This window comes from Equus caballus, chromosome 11, assembly GCF_041296265.1.
Source record: "Equus caballus isolate H_3958 breed thoroughbred chromosome 11, TB-T2T, whole genome shotgun sequence".
Taxonomy (NCBI): domain Eukaryota; kingdom Metazoa; phylum Chordata; class Mammalia; order Perissodactyla; family Equidae; genus Equus; species Equus caballus.
Genome location: NC_091694.1, coordinates 49,057,283 through 49,077,313, shown reverse-complemented (window position 1 = coordinate 49,077,313; position 20,031 = coordinate 49,057,283). Strand labels below are relative to the sequence as shown.

The following is a 20,031-nucleotide window of genomic DNA, read 5'->3' as shown; positions in this document are numbered from 1 at the left end:
AAAAAAAAAAAAAATGTAAAAGCCATTCTTTGCTCACAGATTTGGCCTGAGGGCCACGGGTTCCCAGTTCCTGTGTTAGAAGCAGCAGCCGTCCGACTGGAGGACGTCCCCTCATGTTGGCCCTTCCCCTGTGGCTCTTGGCAACCAGGCCACACAGCTGATGTCTGGATCATGTTTTCCCTCAGCAGCGCTATTTCAAAATGCCAGGGAGATTCCGCTGCAGCGGGATTCAGTTAGTACAAAATGTGTCAGTGTACCAGGAGGATGGCACTGTTTCTCTGGCCACAGGCCACGTAACGAAGCTCGTGTCTGGTTGTAGAATGTACCCTTAGCATGGACAAGGTCTACGGTTTCTTCCATCTTTGGTCAAAACAGGGGCACATTTCCCTCATCCTAGGCGACCAAGCCCTCTCTCCTGTTCCACGCACCCCGCTCAGTACCCTCCTTCTCCCTCAGTCCCGGCCACTGGAAAACCAGCTTCCAGGACCCAGGGGGCTAGTAATTCACGACAGGGCTCAGCTGTGGCTGAGCGAGGGGTTACTACAGGCCTCTCATCAACAGACTTCCCGGCAGCTTGTCTCAGAAGTCCTCAGTGGGAAAACCAGCTGGCCTAGTGACTTTTTCTTTCTTTTTCCCCAATTCCTGATTCATTGTGGAACGGCAACCCGTGGGGCCAGACGGAGAGACAAACAACAGAGTGGAGTAGACGCCAGGGCTGCTGTGTCATTGTGATGTCCAGGTGAGCCACTGCTGTGCCCAGCACACACTCAGATAACCTCTCTGAGAGGAGGTGCCAGGGTGGGAGAGAAAGCGCTTCTGAGAGGGAGGCTGACGCTGGCCAGGCCGCGCTGTAGCGTGGACTCTGAGGCAGCTCCAGCGCCCGGCAGGGCCACCCTGCACGTCACCAGCTGAGGGCTTGGATCTGAGAAGCTGCCCTGGGCCTCCTAATTCTGGGGGGAGATTCTGGGACTGAGGACACCCAGGTGTCCCGGGAGGCTGTGAGAGTTGGGTAGGTGCCTCAAGCCACAGGCTGAGCTGAACCCCGCTTCAATCTGGACCTTGAATCTGGCCATCAAAGGAGCCCTCCTCTATCCATCCACAGACAGAGAGCTCTGAGATGCACCCCAACTGCTGGGGACACCTGGGGGCTGTCACAAGTGGGAATGTCTCACATGGCTCTTTGTGGTCCATGTTCTCTGCTTTGAGCAGAGCTCCGAGCTGGTTCTCCTGCCTTGAGAAAAGGGATGGGGTTAGGAGCATTGTCTCTTTATGCAAAAGACAATGTATTGGAAGGAAGTGAAGACTTTTTCTTCTCAAACTGGGAGGAGAGCAGACTTGGCATTTTGACTTTATTTTCAGGATGGTTTCTGCAAAGGAGGAGAATGAAGGGGAAAAATCAACTCCTGCACCCTTCTATTTTTGAAACCATTAAACCTCAGGCAACTTGAGTGATAATCAGTCAATCAATGAGCAGCCAGTTGACCATCAGCACATATGTGCTGACCGCCTGTGGGTTGGAGCCCCGGTTCCAGCTCTACGGGAGACGGATGGCCAAGTTGGAGCCCTGCTGGGGAGGAGCATCTGTGAAATTGGGCGGTGCAATGTCGACATGCTTAAGAAAGTCTGTGATCACCGGCTGGGCGTGCAGAGGGGGCTGGCAGAGCGCTGGACTGGAGCGGTCAGTGAAGGGTGCAGGGCGTGATCGCTGGGGTGACCTTGACCCAGGTGAATAAACACCCTTGGCATTAATGAGCCCTGTTCGTCCACGGCTTCTGTGGACACTGGGCTTGTGGATACTGGAGCTTGCTAGAGGAGGCCACAGGGACACGTAACTGAGCAGCTTGCCCTTTCACCCTCTGGGGACCCAGCTTTCCAGCGCTTCCACTGAGAGCTGCCTTGCAATGGTTTGTGGGCCTTTGTAAACGCATCCCTTTTCGGAGCACGCCACCCCCTGACTCCTCTGTTGATGATATTCTTCTCCCAAGTGGTTTTGCTAAAATAGATCTGATCATGTCATTCTCTCAATGAATCTCATTGGGTTTAGAGTAAATCAGATGTCTTTATCTTTGTTTTCCCTGCCCCACTGCCCCCCATCCCCGCTCCCCCCGCCATCTGCTTTAACACACAGATGCTCTTACGTAAGTCCTCACCTTCAGGCTGTTCCCTGTGCCTGGAGCACCCTGGAGCACCCTGGAGCACCTTTCCTCTGGTCTGCTGGCCCACCCTTGCTCCCCTGGTCAGCAGCGACGGTCTTCTCCCAGGCCACGTTTTCTGAAGGTTCTAAGCCTTTGCACGTGCTGGCCCTTTCCTTGGAACCACTGCCCACTTTCTCTTTTTCCCCACGCCTCCCACACTTAACTTGTGTGGCGTGGTAAACTGCCACCCCTCTCTCAGGCTCCAGCTCACAGGCCACCTTCTCCGTGACTCTGTCTGGGATCCTCCTTCTCCTCTGCTGACACCTCATTTTGGATACACCACCAAAATAGACACTTAAAGAATTAAAAATTAAATGCACTGGTTTTTCTCTTGTTACTAGGAAAATATACACCTTTTGACCAGTATCTTCTTTCTGGCACTCTATCCTGTAAAAGTGAAAATGCCAGTACTTAAGGACAGTAGAATAAGAACTGTTTTTCTTTCAATATTTGAAGTGGCATAATATAGTCACGTGCCGTATAACGACATTTTGGTCAACAATGGGCTGCAAATACAATGGTGGTCTCATAAGATCAGTACCCTGTAGCCTGGGTGTGTAGTAGGCTATACCATCTAGGTTAGTGTAAGTACACTTGGTGATGCTCACACAATGACAAAATGGTCTGACACATTTCTCAGGATGTATGTTTGTCATTAAGCAATGCATGAGTGTACTGGAATGTTCATAGATGAGAGCGCAGTTGACTAAAGAACGGCAGAGCCATGCTACGGAATATTATGCAGCTATTAAAAAAGAGTGAGTTAGATTTCTATTGTTACTGAGTAAGGTGGGTGGTATAATCACATTTTTGAAAAAACAAAACAAAAACTCTACCCCTATCTTTGTGTGTGCTTGCAAGCGCTCAGAAAAGTGTGTGAGGGTTCACATTAAACTGTTAACACCAGTGTCCTTGGGGGAGGAGGTGCAAAATTGATGGACAGGGGCAAAGATTATTGGCTTTTTCTTTATGCAGCTCTGCATTCTTTGGCTTTTTGCAATGAGCATCTATTTCTCATGTAACTAGAAAAACCTAACAAACAGAAAATTTTGCCACTGTTATAAAGTCTTAAATTCTCACACAGGCATGAGCCCTTCTAATCCTCTCTCTTCTGGGAAATGTAGATACAGAAGGGCGTGGAGCCCCACTTGGCCTTCTCAGAGGCAGCTATTCTCCAATATCCATCTAGAAAAATTCTATGCATTATAGTACACCTTGTATTTTTCACTTAATTATGCTTCTTGTAGATTGTGCTGTGCCTCATCCTTTTTCATGGCTGTACAGTACTCCACTGATTTAACCAGTCCTTTCTTCATGGACATTCAAGTTGCTTCTAATCTTCTATGACCACTGAATATTTTTGTACAAATGTCTCTACGAAAATCTGTGAGCATACTTGTGAGATAAATGTCTAGAAGTAGCACTGAAGGTCACAGGGCATGTACATTTAAACTTTGAGAGACATCAACAACTTTCCTCCCAAAGACGTTGCGCTAACTCTCATACTTACCCCCAGGAGCATATGACAGAGCATGCTTCTCTACTCCTTGCCAAACCTGTGTATTATTAAACTCTTAGTAGGTGAAAATGGTATCTTGCTTCCAATTATAAATTATGAATGAGATGGAACATAGTATTTTTACTTATTTATAAGCCATATGTATTTGTTTTTCTCTAGAGACCACTTCATTGTGTCTTTTGCCCATTTATCAATTCTCTTATTTATTTATAAATACCTGGCCGATTTCATCGATGCTGTCAAATGTATGTGTACACAGTTATTCATTGTATTCCCTTATTATTCTTTTGGTGTCTGCATTGTTAATTTGTGTCTTCTCTATTTTCTTTTTGTCAGTGTTGCTAGAGGTTTGTCAAGTTTATTGAGCTTTTTCAAAGAAGCAGTTCTTTGTTTCATTGATTTTCTCTGTTGTTTTTCTGTTTTCGAGCAGTGATTTCTGTTCTTATATTTATTACTTCCTTCCTCCTACTTGATTTGGGTTTATTTTGCTATTCTTTTTCATGGTTCAGGGTGGAGGCTTAGATTATTGATTTGAAACTTTTCCTCTTTTCTAATGGATGCATTTAGTGGTATAACTTTGCCTCTCAGTGCTGCTTTAGCTGCATCCCACAAAGTCTGACATGTTGTATTTTCATCTTCATTTAGTTAGATATAATTTTTAAAATTTCCCTTGAGACTTCTTCTTTAACTTTGGGTTATTTAGAAGTGTGTTATTTAGTTTCCTGGTGTTTAGAGATTTTCATGTTACTTTTATGTTATTGATTTCTAGTTTGATTCCATTGTAGTCAGAGAACACACTCTACGTGATTTCAATTCTTTTGAATTTGTCAAGTTTTGTTCTATGACCCGGGATATAATCTATCTTGGTATATGTTCTGTGGGTTCTTGAAAAGAAAGTGTATTTTGTTGTTTTTGGATGGAGTATTTAATAAGTGTTGATTAGATCTGGTGGTTGATGGTGTTGAGTTTCTCTATGTTCTTGCTGATTTTCTGCTTAGTTGTTCTATCAGTTGTTAAGAGAACAGAGTTTAAGTTTCCAAATATACCTGTGGAGTTGCTTAGATCTTCTTTAAGTTCTACCAGTTTTGCATCACATATTTTGCAGGTCTGGTGTTTGGTGCTCACACATTTAAGATCGGCCCTTTTATCATTATATAAGGTCCCTAACTGTCTCTCATAATTTTCTCTGCTCTGAAGTCTACTTTATATGATATTAATATAAGAACTCTTGCTTTCTATTGATTGATGCATGACACATCTTTTCCATCTTCTTACTTTCAATTTGCCTATACTGTTATGTTTGAAGTGACTTTCTTGTAGACATCATATAGTTGTCATGTGTTAAAATAAACTTTCCCAACCTCTGTCTTATAATTGGTCTATTTAGACAATTTACATTTAGTATAATTGACATATTAGGGCTTAATTCTGTCACTTTATTCTTTCTTTCTTCTCTGTTTTTTATTTCTGTTTTCTTTTTGCTGCCTTCCTGTGAGTTCCTTGAACACTTTTTAGAATTCCATTTTCATTTATCTATAGTGTTTTGATTATATTTCTTTGTATTTTCTTTTAGTGGTTCTCTAGGTATTACATTATATATACATAACTTATCACAGTCTACTGATGTCATAATTTTACCAGTTCAAGTGAAGTGTAGAATCTAAGCTCTCTTTACATCCTTTATCCTCCATTTATAGTATAATTGTCTTAAATGTTTCCTCTACCTACATTTAGAATCATATGAGAAAGTGTGTCATTTTTGCTTCAATTGTCAAACATAGTTTAGAAAACACAAAAAGGAAAAGCCATCTTATTTAACCATATTTTTGCGTATTATTTTCTTCCTTCCTGCTGTTCCTAGATTCCTTCATTTATCATTTCCTTTGTGTTTAGAGAACTTCTTTTAGCCATTCTTTTAGAGTAGATCTACTGGCAATAAATTCTCTTTATTTTCCTTCAAGTGAGAATGCCTTGATTTCCCTTCATTTCTGAAGGATATTTTCACTGGACCTAGGATTCCAGGTTGAGAGTTCTATTCTTTCTGCACTTGAAATATGTTGTGTTTGGCCTCCCTGGTTTCTGATGAAAAATATGATATTCAAATAGTTTTTTCCCTATAGGTAAGGTATTGTTTCTATCTTGCTACTTTCAAGGCTTTTTATTTCTCTTTAAACTTCAGAAGTTTGACTATGATGTGCCTTGGTGTGAATTTCTTTAGGTTTATCCTATTTGGAATTTACTCAGCTTCTTGAATCTATAGCTCTATGTCTTTTGACATATTTGGGAAGTTTTCAGCCATTTTTTGAGTAATTTGTTAGTCCCACCCTCTTTATCCTGTTCTCCTGGACTCTGATGACAAGATATTAGAACTTGCATCCTAGTTCTACGAGTCCCTGAGGTTCTGCTAATTTTTTTCAGTCTATTCTACCTTTGTTGTTCAGGTTAGGTAACTTCTATAGTTTTGTATTTAAGTCCACTGACTTTCCTCTGTCCCTTCCATTCTGCCGTTGAGCCCATCCATTGAGTCTTTCATTTTGGTTACCATACTTCCAAGTCTAAAATTTCCATTTGATTCTTCATATCTTCTGTTTCTTTTTTGAGACTTTTTATTTCTTTGCTGGGATTTCCTGTTTTTGCATTTGCTTTGTGTTTGTAATTGCTCATTCAAGTATTTTTATGATGATCGATTTAAAATCCTTATCAGATATTCCAACAACTCTGTTGTACCAGTGTTGTCACCTGTATTAATTTCCTAGGGCTTCTATAACAAAATACCACAAACTGGGTAGCTAGAAACAATGGGGATTTGTTCTCTCACAGTTCTGGAGGATAGAAGTCTAAAATCAAGTTGTCGTCAGGGTTGGTTTCTTCTGAGAGCTCTGAGGAGAATCTGTTCCATGTCTTTCTCCTAACTTCTGGTGACAGCTGGCAGTTCTTGGCGTTCATTCCTTGGCTTGTAGATGCATCCCTTCAATCTCTGCCTCCATCTTTAAATGGCAATCTTTGTGTCTGTCTGTCTCCGTGTCTCTTCTCTTTTTGTAAGGAAACTAGTCATATTGGATTAAGGCCCCAGTCTACTCCAGTGTGACCTCATCTTAACTAGTTACATCTGCAATGACCCTACTTCCAAATAAGGTCCCATTCTGTGGTACTGGGGGTTAGGAATTCAACTTATACTTTGGAGAGAACATAATTCAACCCACACCTCCATCTACTGATTATATTTTTTTCATTCAGTTTGAGAACTTCCTGCTTCTTAGTATGATAATTAACTTTCAGTTCAAACCTTGACTATTTGGGTATTATGTTGTGAGACTCTGAATCTTATTTAAACCTCCAATTTTATTTGGATTCCTCTGATCCTACTCCATAAGGGGAGGGGGGCCTTGCCTCCTTACTGCCAGGTAGGGGTAGAAGTCCAGGTTCCACACTTGGCTTCCATTGACACCAGAGTCGGGGAGGTCCTCACTGGGGGTGGCTGGGATTTCTGGTTCCCCAGTAGGCCCGCACTGAAATCTCCCTAGCTGGTGGAGGGAGCAGGACTGCCTCATTACTGTTCTTCCTGTGGCTTCCTGTGACAACACAGCAGTGTGTGTCCTTGTTATTTCTGTGTGGTGGTGGAAGTCCTGACTCTCCACTTGGCCTCATTTGACACCAGCCCATTGGGGAGGGGAGCGTTGTTATTGCCTGGTGGGGGCGAAGGTCAAGGCTCTCCACCTGGCCTTTGCTGATGTGTGTAGGGGTGGGGCTGCAGTATTTTTCTGTTGTGTTTTGCTGGAGTAAAGCAGTTATGATCTAAAGGTTTTCTGCCTTTGTAGGTTGCTCTGTTCCTGGTCCTCTGGCTTGAGAGAACAGGCTTTCCCTGAGCTTTTTTTTGTCTGCACCATTGGTGTTTGGGTGGCCAGCTTATTCAACTCTGTGTCTGGTATACCTGTGGCAAAGAGAAAACCCAGGGATGTCACCACCACGTTGTTCCCTGGGTCTCAAAGTCCTAAGACAGTTTGCCTTCTTTTCCACCTTCTGGAGTCTTCTGATGGTTATTTTTGTGCATAATGTCTAGGGATTTTAGTTGTACCTAGCAGGAGGAATAAGCAAAATAACGTCTACTCCATCTTTCTGGAAGCAGAACTCTCAGTAGATTTTTTGGGTAACTTATTATAGTAAATTACGTTAATATTTTTGCTAGTGTCGAACAATCCTTGTATTGCTAGAATAAATCTTAGTTGTACATGCTGAAGTCTTCTTTTAATGCACTGCTAAATTTAATTTGCTAATATTCTATTTAGAATTGCTACATCTGTATTCGTAAGCGAATTTATTTATACATTCTTGGTGTGTGTGGGCACAGGCATACATGGTGTGTTTGCATGCTGTCGTCTTCAGGATTTTCCTTCTTTCCTTCAGTGATTTGAGAGGGTGTCCACTTTTTCTTAGGCTACAGAACAGTTTAAACAACGTGTGACGCGTTCATTCCTTGAATGTTTAACAGACATTCCCTGTAAAGACTTTGACTTTGGTGCCTTTTTTGGTGGTTGTTTTTTGACAATGTAATCAGTTTCTTCTTTCCTTCCTTGATCTTCTCAGATTCTTTTGTCACCCTGACTCAAGTCTGAAATTTTTATTTTCTAGAAAAATCGTTATTTCAAGTTATTGGCAACATTGTACCTATTCTCTAGAAATCTTAAATCTCCTGTTATATCTCCATTCACTTTTTAAAAATATTGAGTATTTGTGTTTCTTTTTTTTTTTAATTCTTCACAGGCTTGCCAGATGTCTGTCCATTTTATCAAAATTTTTATATAACCAATTTTTAGTTTGTTCAGTTCCATAAAATTTTTTCTTTCTGATGCATTCTTTTTTGCTTTAAACCACAAAGATTAAATCTTTCATTATACCTTAAAAAAAATCCCATAGCTTATCACATAACTTATGGAATTGAAAGCTGATTTGTTTCCATTCTTTCTTGTTTCATAGTAAAAAGTATTTTGGGTGATCAGTTTTTCTTTGAGTTGAGCTTAAGTCCTCCTCCGATGGGATTTTATAAATAATGACTTTTCTTCTTTAATCTTTAAATGATCTATAATTTTAATTTTTATTTACCTTTGAATAGTGCTTTTGAAAGCTTTGAGATTAGTCTTTGATATTTCTCTTTTGTTAAGTATTTCTTGTTTTATTATATTGCAGCCCAGAGAATATACCCTGTCAACATCCTATTTTTGGAATTTCCTGAAGTTTTCTTTGAAGTCTGGTCCTGGTCAGTCTTTGTAAATATACAACACTGTGTTTGTAGGTTATGAAGTCCTGGAGATATCTACTGAGTCATATTTGTTCATTATAACTATGACTGAGTTCTCTGTACTTTTTGGCATACTTATGAGATGATTTATAAGGACGCATGTTAGTGTATTTCACTATGCTAGTAGTTTCGTCTCCTCATTTTTCTGAAAGCTCTTTTCTTCTTTGTATATTTTGGCTGTTTGCTGTATAAAGTCGTACCGTTATCTTTTACCAATGGTCTTCTTCCTTATTTTCCAATGCAACTATGAGCTTATCCTCGCATTTCTTTTTCTTCTGCCATTTTAATGAGATTGGGCAGAGAGGAGAGGTACATGTGTATATTCAACTTACCATCTTGAACTTGAATCTGTTGGTTTTTAAAAAGAACAGTAAATGCAAATCACGATTTTGTCGTCCGAGTTTCTTTACGAGAAGACGGATGCTGCAACTCGGCAGTGAGCTATGTTTCCAAAAAGCTTCAGAGGCTTTTCTGCCTAGGAGCACATACGGAAAGAGTTTTTTGGGTGCTCTTTGTCGGAGAGAGTAGGAGATTTATGTCACAAAACATGTCATTACCACCCGTGACTAAAAAGAGGCTGCCTGAGGTGATTTGCTGAGTTACAGATCTTTTCCTGTAGCCACGCCCTTCCCCACAATCTGTCCTCTGAACTGACACAAACGGGCTCTTTCTAAAAAGACCAGATCAAAGGCATGCATGGCTCCCAATAACCTGGAGAATAATGTCCCAAGTCCTTGCTGGAACATTCCAGGCTCCTGCCCTGTGGTGTTATCCTTCGTTTCATCTCCCGCTATTCCTCTTCCCCACCCCCTGAACGTTCTGTCCCTCTTCCCAGACACTCTGTTCTCTGAAGGTGTCATGCATGCCCACTTTTCCCTGCCTCAGCTCCCGCCTCGTTCCACTTCCCCCGTGTGCCTTCCTCTCCCATCTCTGCCTGGTCGCTTTTTCTCTGAAGCCCTCCAGGACTAACACACGGGGCATCAGTTGTCCGCTTCTCTAGAGACCTTTGTTGTAGCTGTTACGTTTGCCGCTGTCCAACTTCCGCTGGGGTGGGGGTGCGTGTGAGCAGCTCTCCCGCTGGCCTGTCAACTACTATTGAGGGCAGGGCTGTGCCTGACTCATCTCCATGTTCCCAGGGTCTCAAAAAGTCTACCACATGAAAAAGGCTACAACACACGTGGCTAAATCGAATCAGATTCTTGGACGGGAAGGGAAGTGGTGCCAGCAGGGGCTGAGAACGCAGGTGCTGAGGAGGGTTGGTTGATTACAAACAAACCTTTCTAGTTCCAAGCTGGAGCTAAGAGACGCTCCTTTTGGCTTCCAACAAATGGGTCTTGACATGGAAAACAGACTGACCAGCTTTACTTCCCTCCTGCCTGGGTCCAGCGAGAAGGAACGGCAAGGGTTCGCTAGCCCAGCAGTGAACAGAAGGTCCCCGAGCCTCATCCATCCTGGCAGACCCCCTGGGACCTGTGAAGGGCAGGGAGGGGCACACTAGCAGCCTGCAGGGCAACCTCGCTCGCCTGGAGGGACAGTAATCCTGCCTGAAGATCTTGGCAAGGCCAAAGTGCCAGCAAAGCTGGTCACAGGGTTGATACTAACTATGAGAACAGCCAGGGATCCAGTGGCAGGGCTGTTTAGGCAAGAGGAGCCCAGAACTCCTTTTCAGTTATATTTCTTTTATATTGAAGCAGAGCACTTGTTCCCAACTTTGAGCAGCTGCCTTATAATCAAGTTGCATCTGCCTGTTTTATATCTAAGTCTAGTAAGTTTCATCTAACTTGGAGGACAGTCTCTGAGCAAAAGCAAAATACCTGGTTACAAAGTGGTGAATTGAGGGCAACTGGATCCCCCAGAGAGGATTTTCCCGGGGACTTCCACCAGTGCACAGGTTCATGCCTTGGCTCTATCACCTCCTACCTGTACTATCTTTTTTTTTAAATTTTTTTGTGAGGAAGATTGGTCATGGGCTAACATCTGTTGCCAATCTTCCTCTTTTTGCTTGAGGAAGACTGTAGCTAACATCTGTGCCAATAACACAGATGTAGCTGAGCTAACATCTGTGCCAGTCTTTCCTTATTTTATGTGGCATGCCACCACAGCATGACTTGAGGAGCAGTGCTAGGTCTGTGCCTGGGATCCAAACCTATGAACTCCGGGCCACCGAAGCGGAGTGCTCTAACTTAACCACTACGCCACCGGGCCGGCCCCCAACCTCTGCCATCTTAAGCAACTTCACCTTCATAAGCTTATTTTCTCTTCTGTAAAAGGACGATAGTAGTAGTGTCCACTTCAAGGCTTTCTGGTGAAGATTGAGTGGAATAATGCGTGTGCACTTAGCCTGGTGCCTGACACATAGGCAGCACTCGGTAAATGTCAGCCATTACTGCTATCATTTTGCACTGTGAGGAGCAGGGCTGCTGTGGTCATGTGGTGGCAGCTGGGGGCCAGGACCCGTGCAGCAAGTAGCTACTTGAAATTCCTTCCACAGCCCCGTTTGTTGACGCAGTCCTAAATTAGGGCCCATTAATTCATTGTGAAAATAAGCCTTCCAAAGGGCCTGGAATTTGCTGCTTCTTCTCCTGAATTAATGCTGCATGGCACCACTTTATTTTAAGAATAATAAATGTTAACTCAACAGTGGAGAAAACTCGGGCTGCTGTGTTCACCGGGTGGCCAAGCTGGTGGCTGCTGGTGTCACCTGCTCTTTGGCTGGAGGTTGCCGCATGGTTTCCCGGCAGTGACTCAGCCCAAGGCCACGGCCCCCAACACACCCTGCGGATGTGAAGGGGGCACAAATGCGTTGCTGGTGGTGAACAGGTGGTGGAGACAAGACTGGTGTCTGCTGCAACGGGTTCTGCGCCATCCCAGGGAACATACACAGCAGCTCTGTGAAGGTGCAGAGGGGATGCTGTGGAGGAGGGGATGCTGGGAGAGTCCCCGGCAGGGGGCAGGAGATGCCCTTGGCTGGCAAGGGTCAGGGGTCCGTCTACGGTAGGAGTTGTGGGGTAGTCTGTGGGGGCTGATCCGTCCACATCTCATTCGCCCTCTGCTTTACCACTGACTCGCATGGCTCAGGGTGATGACGAGCCCAAATGAACCCAATCCAGGTACACAGAGGGAATGAGAATCTGCTCTATTTGCTGACTTAAGGGGGTCAGTTCACAACTGACAAGTGATGCTGAGAGACCTCAGAGTTCAAGAGGGCTGCTTATTGTGATTCCTGAAAAAATTTCGAGTCACAGACTGTTATAGCTGAAAGTGACTTCAGAAATCCTTTAGTTCGACTGCCCAAGTTAAAAAAGGTGTAATTTCTTTTTCTTTTTCTTTTTCTCAAAGTTATACATAATTTAAAGAGTGCAACAGGTCTGTGAAGCTTGTTGCTAGAAACGTTCCTCCTCCCTTTTTTCCATCCGCAGAGGCAACAATCTTCAGCTCTTTAGTCCATTCTTTTGATACTTAATCGCTTATCTTTAAATAGGAGCTCGTAGCTGTTTCCTGGGTTTTCAGTTTTAGGCGCTACCTTCTTGTTCCTCCCTGTGGATGACAAGGATTTAGCTCTTTCACTCCAGCCGCCCCATCCCTCGCCCCCGCCTCATTCCCACTCCTGCTAACAGACTGCACTGGTTTCCATGTGATCACCCTGTGATGGGTACCATATGACTCCTCTGTAGGTCACTTTCAGCTGGATCCTGAAATGTCCTAGGCTTCATTTCCCTTTCTTGTCCAACCTTTTGTCTTCCATGCAGTTAATAATTGCCTTGGGTTTTTCATTTCATTGTTTTTCCATGGACTTATCACCAACCCAATGCCAAATTGTCTAAATCTCTTCTCAAGGTGTTCAGACGCATCGGGTACTCTGTACATTTCATTTTCTTGAAAAAAAATCTTGGCCAGCCCCTGTCTGAGCTGTGCGTTCCCCCAGCCTGCTGCTGGTTGTCATCTGGGACGTTGTGTCTCACCATCTTGGAGAGTCCTCTGCCTCTCTCCCACGCTGGCCCTCCTGCTCCCTCCATCCCGTTTCTCTTTCTCTGCTCACTCACCTTGTTTGCTGGAACACCTCCCCAGTGTCTTCATGAGAAACAGTGCCTGGCAGGCAGACAGTTCGACATCTCACATGTCTGAAAATATCTTTATTTGTCCTTTATACATAGTTGATAGCTTGGCTGGGTGAAGACTTTCAGGTTGGAAATTATTTTCACTCTGAATGTTTAAGGCATTGCTTCATTGTTTTCTAATTCTCCAGTGTTGCTAAGTTTTAAGCATTCTGCTTCTTGGTCCTTTGTGGAAATCCAGAAACTTGTGGAACCTTTCTTTTGTTCTGATGACTTCCGGGCATGTGCCTTATAGTCTGGGCTTATTTAATCCACCGTGCTGGGCACCTGGTGGCCCCTTTCAATCTGAGTCCTGCAGTTTTTGAGGATTCGTATTCAGTTTTTTTCCTGTCGTGGTTTTCTCTCCTTTGTTTCCTCAGCTTTCTCTTTCTGAAACTCCTGTTGTCCGCATGTTGGACCTTCTGGACCAGTCCTCTAATATCTTATATTTTTTCCATCTCTTTGTCTTTTGTTTTACTTTCTGGGAAATTTATCTGAACCTTATCTTCTTTCTACTGAATTTTTCATTTCTGCCTAATTGTAGTTCTCCAGGGCTCTTTTTGTTATTCCATTGCTTTTTCCATGGCACTCCTTTCCTCCCTGCTATGATTGATAGCTATGTTTTTTTGTTTTTTTTTTTTAAGCTCTCGTTTCCCTGCATGGTCTCTGTTTCCTCCAATTTGTTTTTCCTTCCATGTTTGTTTAAGTTTCTGTCTTTCACATTAAAGTTTTTCTCAAATGTCTGAGGGGCCTTAGTTGTGGATTCTATTTAAAAGCTGACTGGAAGCTGTGCTTATGGGGGGAGCCTGTCCATGGTGGGCTTCACAGTGGGTGGTCTTTGGAGAACCCCCAGGTTGGTACCTTTACGTTTTCCTTTGGGATTGTCAGATGACCTAGAGAAGATCTTCCCACGTGCTGCCTGGCATTCTGGGAGCCGAAGGAGGGAAGAAGGCCCAGGGGTGGGTTCAACATCGAGGATGTGGACTTTTGCTAATTCTCCTGCTTTCAGCTGTCCCTGGTGTCCTCTGGTCTCTATTGTTTTAGTTTCCCCAGAGAAGAGAATTTCCAGAGGCTAAGGCTTCAGCCTTCTGCCAGTGTGAGGAAAGGGTCTTGGGGTCTAGCTGCTTCTTAAACAGACTTTCATCCAATGACATTGTTTCAGTCACATTTTAACCTCCATTTCCAGTGGCCTGTGGTGGCAGTGGCGGGCGGGCTTAGATGAAAACCAGGTCACTTACTGACTTTCCTTGCTCTTGATTGAGAATTCAGATTTCTTAGTTACAACTCCTCCAACTGCTTTCCAGCTTCTAAAATTGTATTGCAATTATATCTTTTCACTTAAAAAAAATCTTATGAGTTTATCCCTTAAAATAAATCATTTTATTGTTGTTTGGGTGGGGTTTGAGATAGAGCAGTACTAAATATGTGTGTTTAATCCACCATCTTTAATGAGAGATCCCCTTTGAAAATCACAAATAATACATGTTTGCTGTAGCAAATTGAGAAAATATAGCTAAGAAAAAAAATGAAGGAAATGCAATCAGAATAAGAATGCCCTTGCCCCAAGAAAACTATTCTTAATATTATGGAGGTATATCCTTCAATTATTTCATATATGTCTATTATATATAAATGTATTTTATATTTATACACATACACAGTGAGTAGGAATCAATAAACATATTATCTTTAACTGTTTCCTCACTTGACAATATATTGTGAACACCTTTCCAAGTCACTAGTATATTTCTAAAATTACTTTAACGGTTTATGTTATTTCACGAGTATTTCATAATGGAATATATTTTTGCCCACCAATTGGTCTTGTCTACCAATTTTTCAGGATCATAATACAAACTCTGATAAATAATTCCTGTTCCCAAAGCTTTCTGTGATCCTCGATTATTTCCTTAGGAGAATTCCTAGAATTGCTGCCCCAAAAGTGCACCCATCATGCTTCTTTTAATTCTCGTTGCCCAGGTGTGCCCCAGAAAGGTGACATGCGTCTCGCCATCAGTGGATCAGAGGCTGCTTTCTTTACCTTTGCTGATTTGGATGTTAGATTTTAAAACGCCTCCCGTCCTAGAGACCCAAATGGTACGTTACTGGTGTTTTGATTTGTGTCTCCTGGATTACTGCTGAGACCGCGCATCTCTTCCTATTCATTGGTGGTGGGTATTTCTTCTTTTCCGAATAGACCTCACAGTGGGTTTAAGATTCACAATTACACTCAGGTGTGCAGAAATGCAACTTTCTTCATTTTTTATAACTCAGCTTCGCTTGTTGCTGGGCTCCCCCATTTCCACTCTGCAGAAACTAACTAACTTGGATTCAAAGTAACTTACGGCTCAGCCACTTCTGGGTGAACCCATCCCGCCTCCTGCTGCCTCCCCCATCCATCTGGGGGAGGGGTGGTTGTGCTCTTTGCTACTCTTAGGCGCCTAGGTCTTTGGGTGGCAGCCTCTGTACCGGCTGCTGGCATCCCCTGCTGTCCAGACCCCAGGAGCTGCAGAAGTCTGTAAAGTTTGGGTGCAATAATAGTCTCTAGATTCCAGGTCTCTGAGCCAAATGGGAGGTGAGAACAACTCAGGAGGAGGACTCTCTGCCACCACTCCTGTTCCACTGACATTGTCCCCTCCTTCCTGCAGGTGGCTGCCGAGGTTCCAGGTGGGAGATGTACAGAAGACCCTCCACTCTCTGCCTAACGTGGGGGCGAGGGAATCTCCACTCTGTTTCCCTCACTTCATCTCCTTTCCAATTGCTCTCTTCTCCTAGAGAATTTGACACCTTTTGCAGTGGAAAACTGCTGTCATCTCCCTTCCAGCATCCTTCCAACTCTGTGATCTGGGCCCTCTAGGCTATGATCTTTTTGTGGCATTCAGAAAGAAAAACTGTTTCTTTCGCAAATCAAAAATGCTCTGACTATTGTTATATGGGAGTTTCAAAGCCCTCTTTTGAAAGTTAAATCTGAGTGATAACTTTTTTCTAAGTCAATGGTTCTCACCCTTGGATGCTCAATAGGATCACCAGAGAGCTTTTAAAAATCCTGATGCCTAGGTAGCACCCCAGAATTCAGAACTCCCGAGGGGTGTCCCGTCATCTGTATATTTTCAAAGTCCCCCAGGTGAGACTAATGTGTAACCAGGGCAGAGAACTGCCGTTCCAGTCTGTGACAGCCCTTCCCATCCCTGAGGCAATGGGCTCCCCCTGCCTGTCCTTACAGGTGGAAGGGCTCCAGACACCTGGGCCATGAAGGTGGGCTCTGACACTAAGAACGTGAGGGGCCTTCAGCATCTGGGGCTCACACCTGCATCTCGGGTGCCTTGCAGGCAGGAGGCGCTCTCAGCAGGTGCAGAGTCCTCTCAGCTGGTTTGAGGGGCCTGAGACTGAAGCTCTGCAGATGGATCCCCGCCCCCAACTAGGATGGGAGGAGGACAACTCTGCCCCCCAGGCAGGAGGCGGAGTGGGTCCTCATTAACTGGCCTCAGCCAGTGTGCGAGGGAAAGGGCCTCCTCGTCGCTAGAGCCTGTCAAGGACCAATCTGTTACAACATATGTTTTACAGCTTCCTGGGGTCTCTGATAAATCTCTCGAGACTCCTCTATTTGTCTTTTTCTCCCCCAAGGTTATGAAGCCAACTGTTTCTCTCAGCTTACAGATGCGCTGAGGCAGGGAGCTCATTTCCATCAGAAATTGGCCTCAGAGGAGGGGGGCTTCTCGGGGAAGCTGGCCCTCCTCCCACATGACAAGGTTGTGGGGTGGGGTAGGCAGTGGCCGGGCCCCTCGTTGGCCATAATTCTCTGCATATAAGCTCAGAACCCAGGGAAGAAGGGTCTCCCCAGAGCGGACCCCCCAGAGCTTCATAGATTTTGTTCTTTCCTTCCTAGTGGCATGCTTCTGCTTTCTACGTGCAAGGCATTTTGACAGAGGAATTAGGCACATACCCTGCCCTCAGGACACTGGCCAGGTAGCCAGGGAGATAACACATCATGATGGTAGCTGCTGTAATTTCCAGCTCCTACGGCATGTCAGGCACTGCTGATGGAGATCACAACTGCAGTAATAAAGCCTCCCACTTATTGAGCCCCTAATATGGGCCCAGCCCTCTAGAACACACTCTATGCCGCACAGGAACTGAATAGATTCTGTCTTGCTACTGGAAGCGTGATCCTGGACCAGCAGCAATGGCATCACCTGAGACCTTATTAGAAATACGGAATATCAGGCTCACCCCAGACCCACTGAATGTGAGTCTGCATTCTGACAAGATCCCAGGCGGGTCCTGGGCAGATTGCTACCCCCATTTCACAGACAAGGAAACAGAGGCTCAGTGGGAATTGAATGACTTGCTGAACGCCCCTGGTAACTGGAAGTCAAGTGGGGCTATGAACCTATGTCTTGGTTCCAAGACTTGCTCATTTCCCGCTCTGCAGTGCTGTTGCATGGGACTCATGGTGTTAGTAAGCTAGACAGCAGCACAGCTGGAGAGCTGAGTACCTGAGAACAAGCCCTCCCCAGGTTTCAGATGAGGGAACAGCCAGAAGGGCTTCCTGGAAGAGGGGGCATTTGAATCAGTCCCAGAAGGGTGAGCAGACCTGCAGAGAAGGCAGCAAGCCTATCTGAGGTGGAGGAGGCAGCCTGAGCACAGACAGGGAGGTGGAAGAGTGAGTGTCAACCACCAGAACCCCACCTTGGCGGCTGCTGTGAAATTAATTAAACAAGGAGGCCGTTAGACCCAGGGGGTTCCAATGCCTTGGTCTGTGTGTAAGCAAACCAAAACCTGAGCCTGTAAATCAAGGTTAAGAAATCCAAACCTAAGGACAACCCATCATAAACAGCCAACCAGGCTTGCCTAAACATGGCACCTGCTAATGCTGCAGCCAATCGATTGCCTTGCCCACGTCTGCTCTACCTGTCCTGTACCGGCTCCCGCAGAGGGCTCCTCACCACTGCCGGTTTGGTGCTGCCTGATTTCAACAGACTTTTGCTCAAATAACCTCTTCAAAAAATTTTTTTTTTTTTTGAGCAAGATTAGCCCTGAGCTAACTACTGCTAATCCTCCTCTTTTTGCTGAGGAACACTGGTCCTGAGCTAACATCCATGCCCATCTTCCTCTACTTTATATGTGGAATGCCTACCACAGCATGGCGTGCCAAGCGGTGCCATGTCCACACCCGGGATCCGAACCGGCGAACCCTGGGCCGCTGAAGTGGAACGTGTGAACTTAACTGCTGCCACCGGGCCAGCCCCCATCTCTTCAAATTTTTAACATGCCTCAGTTTACTCTTCAACGCTGCGCTCTTCTATGTTCAGAAGCAACAAAGGATTCGAGGCAGGAAGGCGGTGACTCAGGAGAGCTTTGGTTTCCTTGCTCTGGGGCTGCTGAGGGAGGTGCCACACAGCTCCCACCTGGGCTGCAGAATGCTGAGAAATGGATCTGCCTGGAGAGGCTCCAGGCCACTGGCCCCTGCTTTTTTGAATGGGGTGACCCCTCTCCTCCCATGATTCCCTGCTGTACCACGCCCCCTGCAACTGCCTGTGCTCAGAGAAGGGCTCTCGTAGCCCCTGGCCCCTGGATGCAGAAGCCTCACCTCTGGCTAATAATCAGGGGTCCGGTTGGAAGCTGTGTTGTGACTTTGTCCCCGGTCCTTGTTCAACTACCTGAAATACAGATGCTAACAGTGGTGGCGCCTGTGAAAGACACAGCCAGACACGGAAGGAGATTGGTTTTATTTGTGCAATACGGAGATCTCCCCAGATCCGGAGATGCGATGTTGCCAGGGTGGTTTTGCTTTAGACTTTTGTGGGGAGGAACGGCCAAGTTCTAGGTGGGGGCGTTACAGGTAGGATGGTTTTTGCTGTTGGGGGAGCCTGAGTTGGTCAGTTGAACAGAAAGTGTTTATCTCTGTGTCCAGTTCGTTTCAGGAGGACAAACAATTCAGCTAATCGTTCACGAGACAAAGACTGGGAATAGGGAGGGTCTGTGTCTGACCTCTCAGAGGTAAACCGGGGGGGCATCCTTGGAGCTAAGCTCGGTCACGTGGGGAGGGATGGGTCTTTGCGGTAGCCATTCGTTTCCCTAGCACACAGAGGGTGGTAGCGGGGGTTTCTTGACCAGTGCTGTTTTCCAGGCGTGCAGGGCTCAGGTGAGTTTCAGCATCATCACACCCAAATTCACAGGAGCTTTAAGGGGAGGAGCCTGGTCCAAGGGGCGAGGGTCAGGATATTCCCGTGAAATTGCAATTCCATAGGAAGTACGTTGTTCTTACTTGGATTGTATATTAATAGAGATCAATAAAAATAGCAGGGTTTTCTAAGGATGCTCTTGTTTACATAAGGTTATAAAAGCATGAATTTTGCACGTCAGTAATTGTTCCAATCAACCCCTAATATGGTGTTAATAATTGACGTGCATGTTAACAGTGGAACAGAGAATATGGAGAGTGGAGGGCGCAGTTAAGGCCTCCACAGCCGCCCTTTGCTGCCGTCCCACGTTACTCCGTGGTTGAGACTTTCTCCTGGGGGAGATGGCACACTGCAGTGGGAGGCGTTGCAGATCTTGGTCCGTGGATGGTGTGTTTTAGAACCACCTGCCAGGCTTGTTAAAGATGAGGATTCCTGGGTCCCCCATGAGCTACTGTGTTAGAATCTGGGTGTGGGGTGGACTGGGGCTGGGGGTCCATGCATTCAATCTCTCTAGTCCTTGCTGTAATGGGCGCAGGGAAGTCTTCCCTGTGAAACTGAGATTTGGAGAATGAGTGAGGGGAAAGGGCAAGAGTAGGAGCATTCCAGACATGGGGACCAGAATGTGCAAGGGCCTTGAGGTAGGAAGGAACCTGGGACTTCTGTGGATCAGATAGAAGTCCTGTGGCTGGAGAACAGTTGGCAAGGAAGAGAGGGCCCAGGATGGGACTGCAGAGAGAGCTGT

The 20,031-nt window shown here is 45.1% G+C and overlaps 1 long non-coding RNA gene across 1 annotated transcript; it reads left to right on the top strand.

The window, feature by feature from the left end:
- The first annotated feature begins 342 nt into the window (after positions 1 to 342).
- On the top strand, positions 343 to 19,537 carry LOC138916358 (uncharacterized). Its single transcript, XR_011423563.1, has 3 exons — positions 343 to 739; positions 15,085 to 15,201; positions 15,753 to 19,537. It is a non-coding gene; the product is annotated as an uncharacterized lncRNA (long non-coding RNA).
- Positions 19,538 to 20,031: the final 494 nt, after the last annotated feature.